Source organism: Pan troglodytes, chromosome 7 (assembly GCF_028858775.2).
Source record: "Pan troglodytes isolate AG18354 chromosome 7, NHGRI_mPanTro3-v2.0_pri, whole genome shotgun sequence".
Lineage (NCBI taxonomy): Eukaryota > Metazoa > Chordata > Mammalia > Primates > Hominidae > Pan > Pan troglodytes.
In genome coordinates, this window is record NC_072405.2 from 102,908,092 (window position 1) to 102,926,629 (window position 18,538).

Below are 18,538 nucleotides of genomic sequence, written 5' to 3' on the forward strand. Positions count from 1 at the left end.
TAAAAATATTCTGTGTGCGTATCCTTTTTTAATGTTATTCACACATAACCAAAATACATTTCCCTATCCTTTAGTAGTAGTGGCTGTTTCTTTGCATATATATTTATACGTAATTTCCCTTTTTCTTTTAAGACTATGGTTCTAAAAGGAGAGGTAAAGGAGGTCCAAAGTCATGAGAACAGAAGTAAATACATGGAGGTAGAATGTGGTGCGGTAAGCTAGCAAATTGTGTAATATGCCACACAGGCTTCTATCCTAAATGCCTGACATTCTTCCTTTTGAACATCTCTTGTACAAATGAAAGAGAGCAGGAGAGACAGGATCTTCTCTTTAGGAATACCATTACAATGCTTGGCTCAATTTCCTGCCTCCCCCTTTTCACCCCACCCCAACTTTCCAGTTAGGAAAGTTGTAGCTTTTAAGTAATGCTTGAATACTCAAGGAGACAAGTTCAGAGGATTCTCTTGTGACTTTGTAGCTTCTCAGCTTGAGCTGATATTAGGTATCCCTGACTGCTGTCAGCCTTAGAAGATCTGTCATCCAGTCCTCACCTCCTGGATGAAATGCCATTGGGTGTAGCTTTGAAAACCACATTGCTTTATGTTCTCAACATTGGACTTGCTCCCCACACATGGCTGTCAGCATTATGCTCATTCTCTGAAAACCATGTATTCTAAAGGATTTCTCACTAACGTGAAGGCCCAAAGCAATGAACAATATTAAAAATGTTGCTTTTCCTACCTTTATAAGTGTCACTGCATATGTAAATATAACTTTCCTAACAAATTTTTTTGAGGGAACCATCTGAAATAATATGGAAATATTCATATGAGATCATATGTTGAGCCCCTTTTCTTTTCCTCTGGTATTTTGACATCAATATCCAAAGTAAATCTATACTTTTTCAATTCAGTTTATTAATTCAGGTTTTTGAATACACAGCAAATTATTTTTATTAATTATCTTTTTTTGAATACAAAGCTTTTGACAACTATAAAGACACTGATGTATTGAAAAAATTATTTTGGTTAGTGCTAAAATTATTTGTAAGAACCAGATTATTTTAGACACCAAATCGGATCTTTTTAGGGGAGAGGTTTTAAATTCAAAATTCTGGTTGAAACGTGCAAGGTAGATGAAAGGAAGAGTAACCCTAAGTGGATTTCTTCTCTCCATTTTTGAGTGAAGGTGACAGAGGAATCAGGTCTTCAACTCTCAGAGAACAGGGATATTCTAATTTGCTGATTTTTTTGACATTATGATAAGCCAGGTCTGAGGAGGTAAACCTGCTACCTGTGTATGCTAGCCATCACTAAGCACGAATGACCTGATTCATTCAATGTGAGTGTATCTGGTGACACTCACTCACTGTCCTGATAAACACTGTTCTCGCACGAAAGAACACTGAGAGGAAAAGCTAAAACGTCTGCAGTAGTTTCCAAGAGGAGTATGTTTTTCTCTTTTTCTAGTATAATGCCTAACATGTGCTGAGCATCACATGGGGACAGATCTCAGGTTTTGAGATGGCTAAAGCTATCCCATTGGGATAATCTTTTTAAGAAAAAAGCATTAAGCTCATGCTCTAAAAGCCATATATTCTAAAGGATTTCTCACTAACATCAAGGCCCCAAGAAATGAACAATATAAAAAAGGTTGCTTTTCCTATCTTTGTATCACTTCATATGTAAATGTAAGTTCTGTAGCAAAGTTTTCCTGGGGAACTCTCTGAAAATAATATAAAAATGTTCTCATGGGATCATATGTTTATCACTTTTTCCTTTTCTCTGATATATTTTACATTAATATCCAAAATAAACCTTTATCCTTTTAAGAAAAAAGATCACAAAATTAACAAATATTAATTTTTATTTTGCATGAGAAAAAGAAATCACAACAAATTATACATTTTAAAGATCTCACAAATGTCACAAACACCACAAAATCCAGAAAAATAGCATAATATTTTTATCAATTAACTGCCTGTCATACCGCTATAATATCTCTTTGTATTTTGGTTGCCCTCTTTGAGTGTTCCTTTGAGATGGTTTGGCTCTGTGTCCCCACCCAAATCTCAAGTTGAATTGTGGTCCCTAGTATTGGAGGTGGGGCCTGGGGGTGACCCCAAAAGTGGTGACTGGATCATGGGGGTGATGACTGGATCATGGGGGTGGTGGTTTCTGATGGTTTGGTGCCATCCCCTTGGTGTTGTCTCATGATGGAGTTCCCATGAGATCTTGTTGTTTAAAAGTGTGTGGCACTTCCCCCTTCACACTCTCTTTCATGCTTTACCGTGTGAACAAGGTGCTTGCTTCCCCTTCTCCTTCTTCTATGATTGTAATTTCCTGAGTCCTCCACAGCCATGCTTCCTGTACAGACTGCAGAACCATGAGGCAATTAAAACACTTTTCTTTTAAAATTACCCAGTCTCAGGTAATTCTATATAGCAGTGTGAGAACAGACTAATACACTCATCTTGAACAATGTGATGTCATTTTCTGCAGAGAATAGAAAGATGATTCTGCTTTTCACATAGTGTGGTTGATTGAAATGTATTGTTACTGTTTTTCTATTACTGATAGTTGACAACATTTTTTTTAGGTTCAAAATCACTGCAGTAACATAATACACATTTTTATGGGGAACCTGTATCAATTTTATTTGACATATGAGTATAAGATCCATAAGGATTTTCCACAGATGAGATTCTGGCCCTGTGCCTTTGTTCTCCTCCATTACCCACTTCCATCTTGGTGACAAAAATTGTAGGACATATCTCTTTTGCAGTCAGTCTCTGTCCCTGCACCATTTCCTCATGACACAGCGTGAATTAGGCAGTTTGTAACGCGAGTATTCCTAGAAGCCATTCAGATACCAGGACAACTAGAAGCATCTTACTAAGAAGTTAGTGTGACATTGAGATTCTTCTCTGGGTCTCAGGCCACTTGTGGCCCCTAGATAAAGCAGTTAAAGTGTATCAGTTTAAATTTCTGCAGTTGCTCCAATGCTGCCCAACATAAGGAGAAGGAGCTGAAAGGGAAATTGGAGTGGAAAAAGATAATAGTCTTGGCCAATTAGAGTTAAAATACTTCACTTTTGCAGACTTTACAAAACACCACATGAACAGGGCTTCCTCCTGAGGCTTTGGGTGGGCCCATGCAAGTGAGGCATCCTGAAGTTTAAGCCTTACCACTTTGATGTTAAATCCATATTTGGGGCCAAATGCTATTTTATAACTTTTATATGCAATTTATTTATTTATTTAGATATAACTCATGTACTATAAATTTCATCATTTTAAAATCTATAATTCAGTATACGTTAGTATAAGATTGTGTCACCATCACCACTATAGAATTCCAAACATTTCCAACACCTCTAAAAGAAATGCTGCACTGGTAGCAGTCACTCCTTACTCTCCGTTAGCCGCAGCCCCTGTCAATCATGAATCTGCTACTATTTCTAAGGATATGCTCATTCAGGACATTTCATATGGATCATGTAATATTTGGCCTTTTGTGTTGGTTGGCTTCTTTCACTTAGAATGCTTTCAAGGTTTATCCATGTTGTTGCATGCATTAATGTTTCAATCCTTTTTGAGCCCAAATAATATTCCATTGTATTGATATACCAGGTTTTATTGTTCTATTCCTCTGTTCATGAATATTTGTGTTGTTTTCCACTCTGGCTATTATCTACAGGACTGCTGTGAACATTTGTATCCAAGTTTTTGCGTGGACATATATGTTCAGTTCTCCTGAGTATATACTTAGAAATGGAATTGCTGGGTCATATGGCAACTCTATGTCTAGTTTTTTAAGGAACTGCCTAACTGTTTTCTTAAGTATCTGTGCTATTTCCTATACTTACCTACAGTGAATGAGAGTTTGAGTTTCTCCATATTCTTACCAACACTTTTTATATTCTGTCATTTTTTATCATAGCCTTCCTAGTGGGTATGAAATTCCATTTCAGTGTGGTTTTGATTTGCATTTCCCTAATGATTAATGATATTGGAGCAACTTTTCATGTATTTTATTTGCTATTTGTGTATTTTCTTTGGAAAATGTCTATTCAAATATTTGTGTTAATTTCTAATTGAGTTACTAATCTACTTATTGAGTTAGAAAAGCTCTTTATATATTCTAATACTATTCTCTTATCAGGTATAGGATTTGCAAATATTGTCTCCCACATGAGTCGTTTTTCACTTTCTTGAGATGCTACAAGTCTTGTACTTCTTTGTTATATTTATTCCTAAGTATTTTTTTGATGCAATTGTAAATGGAATTTGTTTTTAAATTTTGTTTTTATATTATTCACTGCCTGTATATAGAAATGAATTGATTTTTTATGTGGTTCTTGTATCTTTTAAGATTGCTGAACTGACTTATTAGCTATAATAGTTTTGGAATTTTTTACATAGAAATTCCTTAGGATTTTCTCTATACAAGATCATGTCATCTACAAACAGATAATTTTGTTTTTTCTTTCCAATCTGGTTGCTTTTCATTTCTTTCTCCTGTCTAATTTTCCCAACCTTGTGTTTCTGGGATAAATTTCACTTGGTCATGGTGTATATACTACTTTATATGTCACCAGATCAGTGTACTAGTATTTTCTTGAGAAGTTTTATGTCTATATATATATAGCTTTCTTTCTTGTAATGTGTCTTTCTGTCTTTGGTTTTGAAAATGAGTTGAGAGGAGCTTCCTTGTTTTCTTTCTTTCTTTTTTTTTTTTTTTTTTTTGAGTTGTGAATAATTGGAGTTAATTCTTTTTTAACTGTTTGGTAGAACTCAGCAGTGAAGCCACCTGGTCCTGGGTTTTTCTTTGTGGAAAGTTCTCGGTTACTAATTTAATCACTTTTTTTGTTATGAGTCTATTGTGATTATTTCCTCTTGTATCATTTTTGGTAATTTCTATCTTTCTAAGAATGTTCTCCCCACAGTGCTACAATTTTCATCACAAAGTGTAACATCTCTGTCATAGCCCGGAGGCGAATCCCACACCTCTGGATACTTTCTCAGAGGTCCCCAGGGGCCTGAAACCAAGGGAAGACTCTCCTGTAACACTAAACTGAACTCTGCTTCCCAGCTCTCTGCTGGAACAATGTTATTTGAAAACTACAAAGTGGAGGATGGCGAAATCTGGAGAACTAGCATATTTATTCCATTTGTATTCTTTAAATTTGTACATTTATTAGAACATCATTTTCATATATTTTAAATTCAAACTTTAAATTTTATTTTCTTAATGTATTTTCTTATGCTTACTTAATTTTTACTTCACATAATTTCAATCTTATGACATTTTAGCTTTTTATTGTCTTATACTTGTCATATTTTCTTTTCAAATCTTGGGGTATTTTATTAAGTAGAATTAATGGCAAATTTTATAATAGCTTATATTTTTATATTATCTTAAAGTTTACCTTAAGTAACGTCTTCTCATATTTTAAGTGCCCCCCTTTTTTTAGAATGTTGCATATGCTCAGATAATGCCAAAACAAAAAGAACAAGTCACAGTTTCCAACTTCAAGAGGTTTGCTCTGTTAGTAAGTGTTTCAATTGTTCTTTACATTTCCATTTCTAACTTTCATTCCTACAGTTTTTTTATTATTCTCAATTTATCAGTGATGTTGTATATTAATAAACAATAACATTTTTGATACTTACTAACATGCTGGGTACCTTGCTTAGCCTGTTTCATAATTGAGCTCTATATATTATCATGACTTAGATAATATTACCATGACTTTTATTTTGCAGATGATGAAATTAAGTTCCCAGAAATACAAGTAAACTGGCAAAGGTTATCATAGCAACTAAGAATCAAATCTGAGATGCAAAGTTGCTCTTAACCAACACACTTTTCTAATTAACATTTAATCTTAAAGCCAAGTATGGTTAACTTCTTAAACCTAATTTCAAAGACATTCTGTACCAGACAGCAACAGGCAGATCAATGCTAGAATTCTTAAAAATAAACGTGTCTTGGCTTGTAGTAATGTTATGTCAAGTGAGATGGGGCATAAATATTTTTGATTCAGACAACCTAAATCACGTTATAAGCAATTTTCCTTAAACAATGTGTTTCCAAATCTGTTACATATTTTTTGTTACATATTTAAATTCATGGTGTTCAGGCAAAATAACTAGTTCATATAGAGCTAGTCTTCCATAATTCAACTTCCCATGAACATTCTCCTCTTAAAAACTAAGCTATGGCCAGGCGTGGTGGCTCACGCCTGTAATCCCAGCACTTTGGGAGGCCGAGGCAGGCAGATCACAAGGTCAAGAGATTGAGACCATCCTGGCCAACATGGTGAAATCCTGTCCCTACTAAAAATACAAAAATCAGCCAGGCATGGTGGCAGGTGCCCATAGTCCCAGCTACTCCAGAGGCTGAAGCAGGAGGATCACTTGAACCTGGGTGGCGGAGGTTGAAGTGACCTGAGATCACACCATTGCACTCCAGCCTGGGCGACAAGAACAAAACTGTCTCAAAAAACAAAACAAAACAAAACTAAGCTACTTGGCCAGGGATCCAAACATGAGATAATTAATAGCACTGCTATTTAAGTAAAATATCTCTGTGCAAAACATAAGAGGACAGAAACAACAAGTCTATACTTTCAACTCCAACTTATACCCTGAAGTCTAAAGCAACACTTATAAACCCATCTATATCTACATCTAACCAATCTCATCCCTAACCAATCTCTTCCTCTTCATCCAAATGTTTTCCTTTTTCTGTAATCATTGTTTCAGTGACTAGCATGGCCATCCACCCAGCACCCAAGCCAGAAAACTGGAAACCATGGACACTTCTTTTTTATATTTTATCTCCACTAAAATCCCTCCTGCTAAACACATTCAATCAACCTGTGTCCTTTCGATTCATACTCTCAAACAGGTCTTATTTCATTCATATTTTTTATTGCCACAGTTATTGCCCTATTTTGAGGCTTGCTTTGCTTCAGGCTGTTCTTTCTATTCCTCTGTCTCTTCAGAGTCTAACCTTCAAATTTGCCTTTCTCTCAACTGCATTCATTCTCTGCACTGCTGCCATGATAACCCTTTTTTTTTTTTTTTTTTCCAGAATCTTTGTCACTCAGGCTGGAGTGCAGTGACACAATCTTGGCTCACTGCGACCTCCGCCTCCCAGGTTCAAGCAATTCTCCTGCCTCAGCCTCCCGAGAAGCTGGGATTATAAGTGTGAGCCACCGCGCCTGGCCAATAATCTTTTAAAAATTCAAATCTGCTCAAACAAAATTGTCAAATCTGATAGACGACATTAAGCATTCTTAGCATGGCTTATACAGCCAACTCTAGTTTGGTCTCCAGTTGACTATCTACCCTCACTATTTCTTGCTTTCATAAATGGGGATTAATGTAAGAACTTTTACATTGTTAAAGTCTTCAAGCTGTAACCACTTGTAAGGATGAATGGGGTTATACTCTTAATAATCAATTGTATTTTATAAATCTATGTTCACACATGCTAATTTCTATTCCTTCTAAAAATCTCACTCAATGTGAGTTTTTGTGTGTGTCCTTGGGACCGTTTCATGTGAGCTCATGAACATTCTTCTTGGCCATGGCTGCTATCTAGAAACAGCTCTATTGTTCTTATCTTTCCTACTGGGAAAGTTCTTTTGTCCATATCAAGACTTTCATGATGTTTCCCACTCTGCCACAGAGATTCAAGTCAGGTCTGGGACCTCTAATCTTATTCTATAATACGAGATTGTATTTTTATCAGATTAATTCTCCAGTTTTCTTTATTTCTTCTTTTAAAAAATCCCTCTAGGAAACTACTCTTCCCTCCTCATTCTTTTTGGGGAACCTCTTTGTGCACCCTATTAAGACCTGTAACTTAGTTTGCATATTCATTTACAGTCTTAATCATTTCACTCCCTATTTCTTGATTTCACCATAAAGTTTCCAGGGTGGACACCCTATTTGTATTTTCAGCATCTACCACAGTGCCTGGAACACAGAATATACTCAAATGTTTGTTAAGTATACACAGACTGTTCTTTCCAACGTACAAACAGAAGCATAATTTTGGAAGCAACAATTCACTATCTTATTTTTCCTACTTTGTTTTCTGTCAGAAGTTTTATTTTTGAATAAATTCAAATATTATTACTAAATTTTCAATAACAAACTATAGAAAAGTTAATATAGGTGACTATGATCATAAAGAAAGAGACTCTTTACACTCAGTGATGTGAGTCATTAATTAGACATCTCATTTATCAAAAGACCTAACTAGAAAAAACAAAGAACAAGAACTAACACAGGATTCTGGTTTTGTTAGGAAAAAAAAAAAAAGTTCAAGGAACCTGCATTTAATCAAAACACACAAAACAATCTCCAGATACTGTCTGGCAACAAATTTAGAATTTGCAGAGTTGAAATGTTGATTTGCTTAGCTATAAATATTACCTTGATGAAAGACAGCCCTAACTCTGTCTTCTACCACTTCATGTCTGATAAGAAGGTTACTATTACGTGTGTTTTCTTAGGAACCCATTAAATCTAACTTTTCTGGAACCATCTACAGAGACATAATTATTCAACATGAAGAGAGATATCCAGATTTTTTTTTTTAAGGAAAATGCCTATAAAACAAAAGTGGGGAAGAAAAGAGAGAGAGCAAGAAGAGTGAAAATTTTATTCAAAATTAAGGACTAATCCAGCAGCTTTACAAAAAAATGATAGAAAACTCCTTTTCATGTCAATGAGAATTCTGAATTCTCAAGTTTGGGCATAGGGCCCATCCTGTGATATGTTAACTAAAAGAAAAAATTTCTTTTTCAGGCATCTGCCTTCCTTTTTTTTCTATTTCCATGGCAAGCTGTTTCAAGGTGCTTCATGAAAAGCTTCTCAAAACCAATGTGCTCTAAAAGCCACAAGTTTGATGACTGATGAAAGAGTCGCAAGAGAGAGTTTTTGCATCTCCTCTTTAACAGAGATCTTGAAAAGCCAAATGACTGCGAAAGAACATGATTCATCTTGTGCAAATGCTGAAGAGTATGTTTAACTGTCACCTACTGCATTTTGCAGCAGCGCCTATTCAAAAGCTCCCCAAAAGATGCAAGTGCCATTCTGAGGAGGGAGAAAAAACTGAGTCATGATAAATATCATGCTGAACTTTCTTTCATTTGTGGAAATTGTGGGTGTTTAAATGTTACAAATAGTCACATTTCTATTCACATTATGTGAAAACACGTATAGTAAGTCCTCAACTATACAGAGCTCCCTGAAAATGAGTTATTCTGAACAGCTGAATGTTCCAGATGGCTTTGAGTTAACCCACTGAGTTCCAGCTAGAACATAGCAAATATCTTCAAAATAGACTGAGTTTTGTTCATCTGAAATTTTTCAGGGAATAGACCATGCTTAAAAATGAGTCAAATTTTTAGAAGTTTGTTCTGTAAGGGTACACACTGTGCAAAGTATTTAGCACAGTTCTCTCTATAAATAAATACCCCAAGAAATAGTACTAATTGCTGCTACTACTTATTTTGACTACAACCACAATTTCTACAGGTTCTTAATCTTTTTTGGTAAACTTTGTGTTAGAGTTAAGCCACCCTTGTATCATCTGACTGAGTAAACAGAAAAGAATTAAGAAGACTAATTTCAATGAATGGGCTGTATGGTGTTATACTACAACTTTATTGTAATTCAACGCCTGCAAAAGAACTGAACAGAAATATTCAGTGACTCTAATAATAAGGCAAATTAGTCATTATTGCATTGACCCATTAACATGTTACACAATTCTTCCTGTGCACGAATGTCTGTTTCTTCCTTTAAGATTATTACAATTTTTGAGGTTTCTTTCCTCTGATATTTGAGAGAATTATGTCTAAAGCTTAGTGGAGTGATTGACACATAGCTGGTAAAAAAAATGTTTGCTTAATAATGAATTCTGAAGCCGCCTCCAATGTGCTGCATTTGTACTTGACATTGCACAGGTTTTCATGCTGCCTCTTTTTAGTTTTTTTTTTTTTTTTTTTTTTGTAGTTTTATTAGAAGGGCAAAGTGAATAATCTTCCAAATTGTTGGACTATAGTGATTTGTGTATCTTCAAGGACTAAACCATAAGTTTCTTGTGATTGGGAACCATGTTGTATTCAACTTTATCCAACTAGAGCCATTGTGGCTTCTACCACATAGTAGCCATTCAATATTTGTGGACTGAATGAGCATAATACTGGTGATATTTTCTAATCATATTCTTTTTTCCCCCTTTCTCCACCATGATGATTTCATTTTCTAGTCATATTCTTTTTTTCCCCATTTCTCCACCATGGTGATTTCATTTTTCTATTCCTAAGGGACTACAACTTGTGAGGTTCGAGTAGATTTTTCTTTTGACCCAGCAGAGGTATTCTTTCTATGACATAGCTTATAGATAAAACACTATTATAATTATTCCCTCAACAAATAATTACCAACTAATGGTTGAGAGCAAATCTTTGGAGTCAGAGAGACGTGTTTGAAATCCAGCTCCGTCACCAACTGCTTTTGTGACCTTGGAAATGTAACATAACTTTTCTTATCCCTTGTGAATAAAGTTTACAAAGACCTAACGGCTGTCAAGAGGATCAAGTGAGTTAATTTCCATATAGCCTTTAGGAGCGTGCCTGACCTTAGTAAGGTGCTAAGTACCCACAATGAGCCTTTTAATATCTTATGTGTGTATTATACCCTGTAGGAACCATGTTGTAAAAAGATCAGGAAAATACACTTTAGTCATTACAAGGTATTGCAATATTTTCTTTTTACACCACCATTTGATCTGATAGCTTTACCCCTTTTGACTAGGTTTGTTCATTGCCTTTGGTTATTTCTTTATCAATAGAGAGGTTTTGTTTGGCTTAGTTTTGGTGCCTTTAGATAAGAAATTGTTCCAGGAGCCTGAGAATTCTGAAAAGCTAATCTCTGAACAATTGTAGTTTTAATTCACTAATATTGTTCAAACTATTAATCACTTTTGAATCCTGTAATTTTGTCATATAGTATTTTAGAAATCAATGCTTCTGATTCCTTGATATTACTAACAAGTGCAGAGGAGAAAGATGAAAAACAACTTTTTCTTAATAGTTATACATTTTATCTTTGGTTAAACATTTTCTTTGGGTTATACTTAGAGAAATACATATATCTTACTTTGCATATTTAATAATGGGTATACAATTTTTGAGAAAAGAACTGTAGTTTGTGAGGAGTGAGACAAGACAGCTATATATCACAAAAATTCATTATCAAACTCAGTTTTACTGAGCATCAAGGATCATAAGGAAAATACTACATGCATCTGAGGTCACTTTATTATTAAGATCATATAAAATTGATATAAAACAGTAAAGAAAGAAAAATCTTTCACAGATTTTTAAGATTGTGAAAACATCAAAAATTCTAAATAACACATAGATTCTTGTGAAATTAAATGAATTCTACATGATTCTATGTGTTAAATAAATTCTAAACTCATGTTGAATTAACATTTATTTAGAATATTAAGAATGAAACATAACAACTATGTTTCATTCTTAGTATTAAAGGAATTCATCTTGGGACATATTTTTTGTCCTCACGCACACATCACAAATCCATAGGTGATCTCATCAACTTTCACTGCTTTTAAAGACCTGAGGAGATACTTCACAAAATCCAATAAGCAAGGAAAAGCTGTTTAGTAACATTAATCATTAGGGAAATGCAAATTAAAATCACGATGTAATACCATTAGACCACCCAATTAGAATGGCTAAAATCAAAAAGACTGACAACACAAAGCGCTGGTGAAAAATGTGGACCAACCAAACTTAATTCTCATATATTGCTGGAAAACAATCTGGCAGTTTCTTAAAATGTTAAATGTATAGATAATATCTTAGCAACTTCACTACTAGGCATTTACCCAAGAGCAATGAAGGCGTATACACACCAAAATGCTGGCATGTTCATATCAGCTTTATTCATGATAGACCAAACTGGAAACAACCAAATGTCCATGAGCTGATGAAGACATAAAGAAATTGTCATATATTCACACAATGGTATACTACTCAGAAATAAAATGCCTCAAATTACTGTTACATAAGACAACATGAATAAATCTCACAGATATAACATTAAGGGGAAAATGCCTGAGACAAAAGATATATACTTGATAATTACATTTACGTGAATTTCTGACAAGGGAAACCTGAGTAATGGTAAAACACATCAGCTCAGTGGTTGCAGGATGAGGAGCGTTAATTGAAGAAAAGCATGAAGGAACTTACTGGGGTGATAGAAATGTTCTACTCCGGCATAGGGTGGTGAGTACATGGGTGTATACACGTCTGTCAAAACTCTAACTGGGCAGGGTACAGTGGCTCACGCCTGTAATCCCAGCACTTTCACAGGCCGAGCCAGGTGGATCAATTGAGCTCAGGATTTCCAGACCAGCCTGGGCATCATGGTGAAAATCCATCTCTACTAAAAATACAAAAATTAGCTGAGTGTGGTGGTGCACACCTGTAATCCCAGCTATTTGGGAGGCTGAGGCAGGAGAATTGCTTGAACCCAGGAGGAGGCAGAGGTTACAGTGAGCCAAGATCATGCCATTGTACTTCAGCCTGGGAAACAAGAGAGAAACTCCATCTCAAAACAAACAAACAAAACAAAAAACAAACAACAACAACGACAAAAAAACTCTAACTGGACTTCAATATTGGGACATACTGCAAATACATAATTTGTATGAGAATTTGTCCCAAGATCGTTTAAATTCATTTTAATCCATCCATTCATTCAAAATCATGTTCATAGTAGAGGGATAAAACAATAACCAAAAAAAGACAATTTCTTCCTTCTGCCTTCAGAAGCTTACAGCTTAGTAGGAAAACCAGATGTTGTCAAAATATCAACAATAAACATATAATTACAAACTGTGATGCAAATACTGCAAAGGAGGCATACCGAGTTACAAGGCAGCCAATAAAGGGATTCCCAAGCTAGTGGGTGCTGGGGGAAGAAAATGCCAAGAGGGAGGTTTTCCCTAAAGGTGGGTTTTAGTCCACTGTCGTTGAGATCACAGAAATTGGAGTCAGACTGCCCGGGTTGGAAGACTGGATCTATCACTCATGCAGTGTGTAACCTCAGGCACACTTTAAGTGTCAGTTTCCTTATCTGTAGATATTAAAGCAGTATCTATGTTTACACATATCTACATATATTAAAACTATGTTAGAATTTATTTCAAGTACTTAACATGACCAAATCTAATGAAAATTGTGATTGACACAAACTAGTGCTTTTTCAGTGCAAAGATAAGAATAGAAGCTAACTTTGAGTGAGCTGAAGGGAGGATGGAGGTGAGAAAACAGAGACACTTAACATAGACACCTCCTTTAAGGAGTTTTGCCATGCAGATGAACAGAGAACAAGAACTGTGGCTGGAGTTCAAGAAGCCAAGGGATAATTTCATTTGTTTATTTGTACTATGTGAGCTACTCTGGCATGCTAGTAGGAATGACCCATTTTAGTAGAAAAAACTGATGATGCAGGAGCTGGCAAAACTGCAAGAATAAAATCTTACGTGGGTGAGGGATGGCTGGAATTAAACAGGAGCTGGGACAGTTATTCTATTATAACAACAATTTTAAAATTTAGGTTAGCTCAATGCATTCATGAAAAATTGTGCCAGGTGTAAGAGACAAAGGAGTTAACAAAAAAATACATTTGGTAGGTGGGTGCCAGATGAAATAATTCTCATCTGGCTGTATCTTTTACTAAGGAAGTGTGAAGTCATCAGCTGAGTTTTATCACAGATGTTTGAAGAGGAGAAAATATGAAATAATTGTCTGGAAGAGTAAGTGACAATAAATATTTACTGTGGAATACGGGAGGAGCTTTCATGCTGCTTGATGATTTTGTCATTTATTCTACGAAAGAGACCAGTCCTTGTGGATGTTAGAATTTCCTAGCAATTTTCAGCCACCTGGTTGCAGGCATAGAGTGGGGGAGGGATGATTATGATCAAGATTGGGGTTTTGCCAGAAGAGTGCTAAGAAATAAGAGGAGAACAAGGTGAAGAGTGTTTGCAGAAGAGAGGCTGCAGCCTTTAGTCCTTGTGATCTACACTTGGCAGGGAGGGACAGTAGGACAGTGGTGGCTCAATGGATCGAAGTTCCCTGTCCATTTGGGGATGGGTGGAGTGGCAGTACAAACCCAAGTCGGCTGTAAGGAACAGGTGACTTTATTGCTGGGTGTGCTTTCCATTTAAGAAATATTCTAGGTCTATTCTCTAAATAACCATTTTGCTGTTATTGGATAAAAAGCCCCTCAAAGGTTGCTCCCAGGAGAAGCTGTGACACTAATTTTGAAATGTTTAATTTGATGAAAAAATGTAATACTTGTAACAGCTTTGCACTATTTATTTTCATAAATGAGGCAGCAAACACTTTATAAATAATTGGGGGCTCTTCACCCAGGCTGTGGGCCACTCTGGTCTCATCTGTTCCCCTACTGTGTCTCCTGAACGTGTGTCCTGCCCAGCAGCACTTCACAGTAGTATTAGATTCTTCGGTTGAAGTCTGTACACAGAGGAGAAATTTGTTGACTCAGTAGAATGGTTGTTAAGTTGTTAGTGTCAGATCACCTGGATAGATAACATTTCAAAAGAAAATTTATAAGGAAAGAATTTTTAAGTACTCAAAAACATCAAAAGCAGAGAGAAAAGACAATGAATTCCTGTATGCTACTTTGCCCCGATTCAACAATTGTCAAGAATTTGAAAATGGCTGTGTTTTGAAATTCCTTCCTTTATAACAACATTTTTTTTGTTTTGTTTTGTTTTTTGAGACAGAGTCTTGCTCTGTTGCCCAAGCTGGAGTGAAGTGGCACAAACACCTCTCACTGCAGCCTTGACTTCTTGGGCTCAACTGATCCTCCTGCTTTAGCTCCCCTTGTAGCCAGGACCACAGGCATGCACCACCATGCACAGCTAATTTTTAAAAACACTTCTGTAGAGACAGGGTCACTCTATGTTGCTCAGGCTGATCTCAAACTCTTGGGTTCGAATGATCCTCCCACCTAGGCCTCCCAAAGTGCTGACAACATAATTCTTTAAGGAAAAAATACAACTCTAAAATGATATCTGAGTTAAACGTAACAAATTAAATACTAGTCATGTATTTTTCAGCATATATTTTCTGGGTTCTTCACATGTACAAAGCAATGTACAAAGAGCTGGCACAGAATTGTAAAGAAGGCAGACGCATCTCTGCCTGAGAGAGGTCTATTTGCATCATCAGAACCACGTGTGTCTCAGAAAGCTCTAATTCTTTCATTTATACAATTCATTGATTGTTCCATAGTAGCCAAAACTTAAAAATGTGAATTCTTATCTTAATGCAGAGAACAGGGAGAGCACCTGACATCTAAATTTAAAATCTATAAAAGCTGTTATTGCTTAGGATACATTCTGCTAGTTAACTTTCGCTTTTGTGTTTGCTTTTTAAAAAATCTCTAGTATTCATAACCTATTCTGCCTGTATATCAATATTATTTCTAATTAGGCAGTTAAAGAAGGTTAATTGATTCCAAATTTCCAAAGATCTATTCAGATTAACAATCACATTGATATCTTACTAAACAGACAAAATAAAATTTAAGCTTTATTAGAATGCAGACAAAATAGTTGTGGGGAATAATAATATAATTGGAGAACTATTCGTATCTTAGGTATTGTTTAGTTCTTCAATTATAGTTGCTAAAATATTCTAGATAATTCCAAGCTAGAGATCCCTCCTACAATTTTTCTGTTATATTTGGAATTGCTATGTTGTCACTTATGGGAAAGTTCTCTGACTTAATATCTGTGCCAAATTGTCTGTTGGGAGCTCAGCACTTTTCCTCCTCCTCTTGGCTCTTCTCTGTGTTAAAGAAGCTGGAAGCCTGAGAACTAGATTTCTTGGAGGTTCTGTCAGTAGGGCTCCAGGTAAAACCCTGCCTGTAAGAGGCACAACACATGAAAGGCATTAGCCATATTAACACTCTTATGGCTGCAATGGGCAGATAAGTGTTTTTGGGCAGGTGAGATTTTCAGCAGTCCCTAGATAATTTCTCTTGAACCATTGCTGGAGGCAACAGTTATCATTGTCTAAAGTTTCTGGAAGTTTCTGTCCCTTTCTGAGTCCTTTGAGTAGTGGTGAAATGTGGCTGTAGCTGCGCTTTATCTCTGCCTCATACCTTCCAGTATTTCCCTGTATCAATCTCTTTTTGCTTACTTCAAATAGACAGAGAGGTTTCTGCTTTCCTGACAGGACTTGGACAGATAAATTATTTTTATAATAAATCAGAGGAGATGGAAATTGAGAAAATAGTAGACCCAAAAATTGGGTAGAAGTATTTCTGTAATCATGTTATATTGATCTTTCATTTAGACAAACAGTAGGTACTTAATAAGCACTCCTTCCTTCTTTTTAAATTCACTAAAGAAATAGTATTTGAATAGATTCAGTTTGTGGGACAGAAGAGCCTCACTGACAATTTTAAAATGTACTGTTTACTTGAAACTTGATAAGAAAGTAGATTTCAAGTGTCTTTACCACACAGACACACAAATGCGCACACACACACATAAATGGTAACTGTTTGTGGTGATGGATATGTTAATTTGTGGTAATAAGTCCACAAAGTATACTGTTATCAAATCATCATGTTGTACACTTAAAAAATATATAAAATTTTTGTCAATTAAAAATTTTAGGCCTGGCGTGGTGGCTCACGCCTATAATCCTAGCACTTTGGGAGGCTGAGGAGGGAGGGTCACCTGAGGTCAGGAGTTCGAGACCAGCCTGGCCAACATGGTGAAAACCCATCTCTACTAAAAATACAAAAATTAGCCAGGCGTGGTGGCAGGCACTTGTAATCCCAGCTACTCGGGAGGCTGAGGCAGGAGAATCACTTGAACCCAGGAGGCAGAGGTTGCCGTGAGTCGAGATCGTGCCACTGGACTCCAGCCTGGGGGACAAGAGAGAGACTTCGTCTCAAAAAAAAAAAAAAAAAAAAAATTAAAATACAATTAAAAAAAAGAAAAGAAACCAGTTTCCAGGATATCATAACAAGGACATACAATGTCCTTGGCTTGGTATTATAAGAATAAATAAAGCTGATTAAAAAATAGGAATAACTTACAAATAAATGCCTATTTTGATAGGTTGATATTTTATATTAAAAACATCTCATAATATTAACAGGTCTTTGTTTTTAGAATTATTTTTTTCAGGTTACATAGCAAATAAATAACAAAATCTCTTAGTACTATTTCAAACTGAACTGAAATATTATAAACATAAAATGATTTATTCATCTAGGTATATGATTTTTTTTTAATGAAAAGATTCCAATTGGGTGTGATCAAATCTGCATCATATTTTGTTTGCAGAAAGGTTTTATGATTGGAAATTATCTTTGCTCACCCTCCTGAATTAATAAAATGTGGCTGACAGTCACCATAGTCTTATAGGCCACAGTTGTTATGAAAATATGGTTGCTAGGATACCTTCATTATTTCATTGTCATGTTACACCGGTCTATCAATTAATAAAGAAACACTCAAGTTAATTCTCAGTCACATTTATACACATTCTTAGCATATGATTTCCCTTATCTCCAAGTGACATTTCTCCCTGTAGCATTCACCTTCTACTCCATAAAATATTAAACATGAGGTTATCACATCAGTTTACAAATTACAGCAATGATGCACGTCTTCTACTTAACCTTTCCATTCACTTTCCATCATGGTGAAAGTTCTTACAGCAAATATCCATGCCTAAACTAAATTTTTTTTTCTACCTCTAGATTTACTTCAGAGAAAATTGATGCCTAGGAAAAAAATACATGTATTGAATTGATATCTTCAGTCCTTTTTAGTTATTTCTGTAGGAAACAGGAAGGTGAAGCAGGCAATCCTTTGAACATCCCTCCTGCATCTTTAGATATTCAAAACGATTCCCAGGTTATTGCTTTAAACTTTAGGGTTAGATTCAAAGAAGATGTCTTAAAATGGGTCTTACAAATACATTTCATATGACTATTACATTTCAGTCAAAACTACCAAATGCTGTCTTGCATTGCCACTTGTCAGAACATCATAAAAATAAGAATAATAGATTAAAATTTTTCATGTGACAAATTCATTTTATTTACACTTTGTCACTTCAAATTAGTGCCTACTCATTTCAGTGTATGGAACCAAAATAAAATGAATTACATTAATTTTCCAAAAACAAGGATGCAACACATTCTGAGAATTGGCAAAAGCAGAAATGTTGACTCTAATTATAAAACATTATATAAATATAAAAACCTTTTCATGACTTCATATAATTTTGATAACTTCTCAAAAAATTCCAGCAAGTGAAAGTATTGTTACCCCTACTATACAAGAAAACTGAGCAATATCTGGATTAACTCATTTGCAAAGTATCATTCAGTAAATTGTACAATCAAGGATAGACT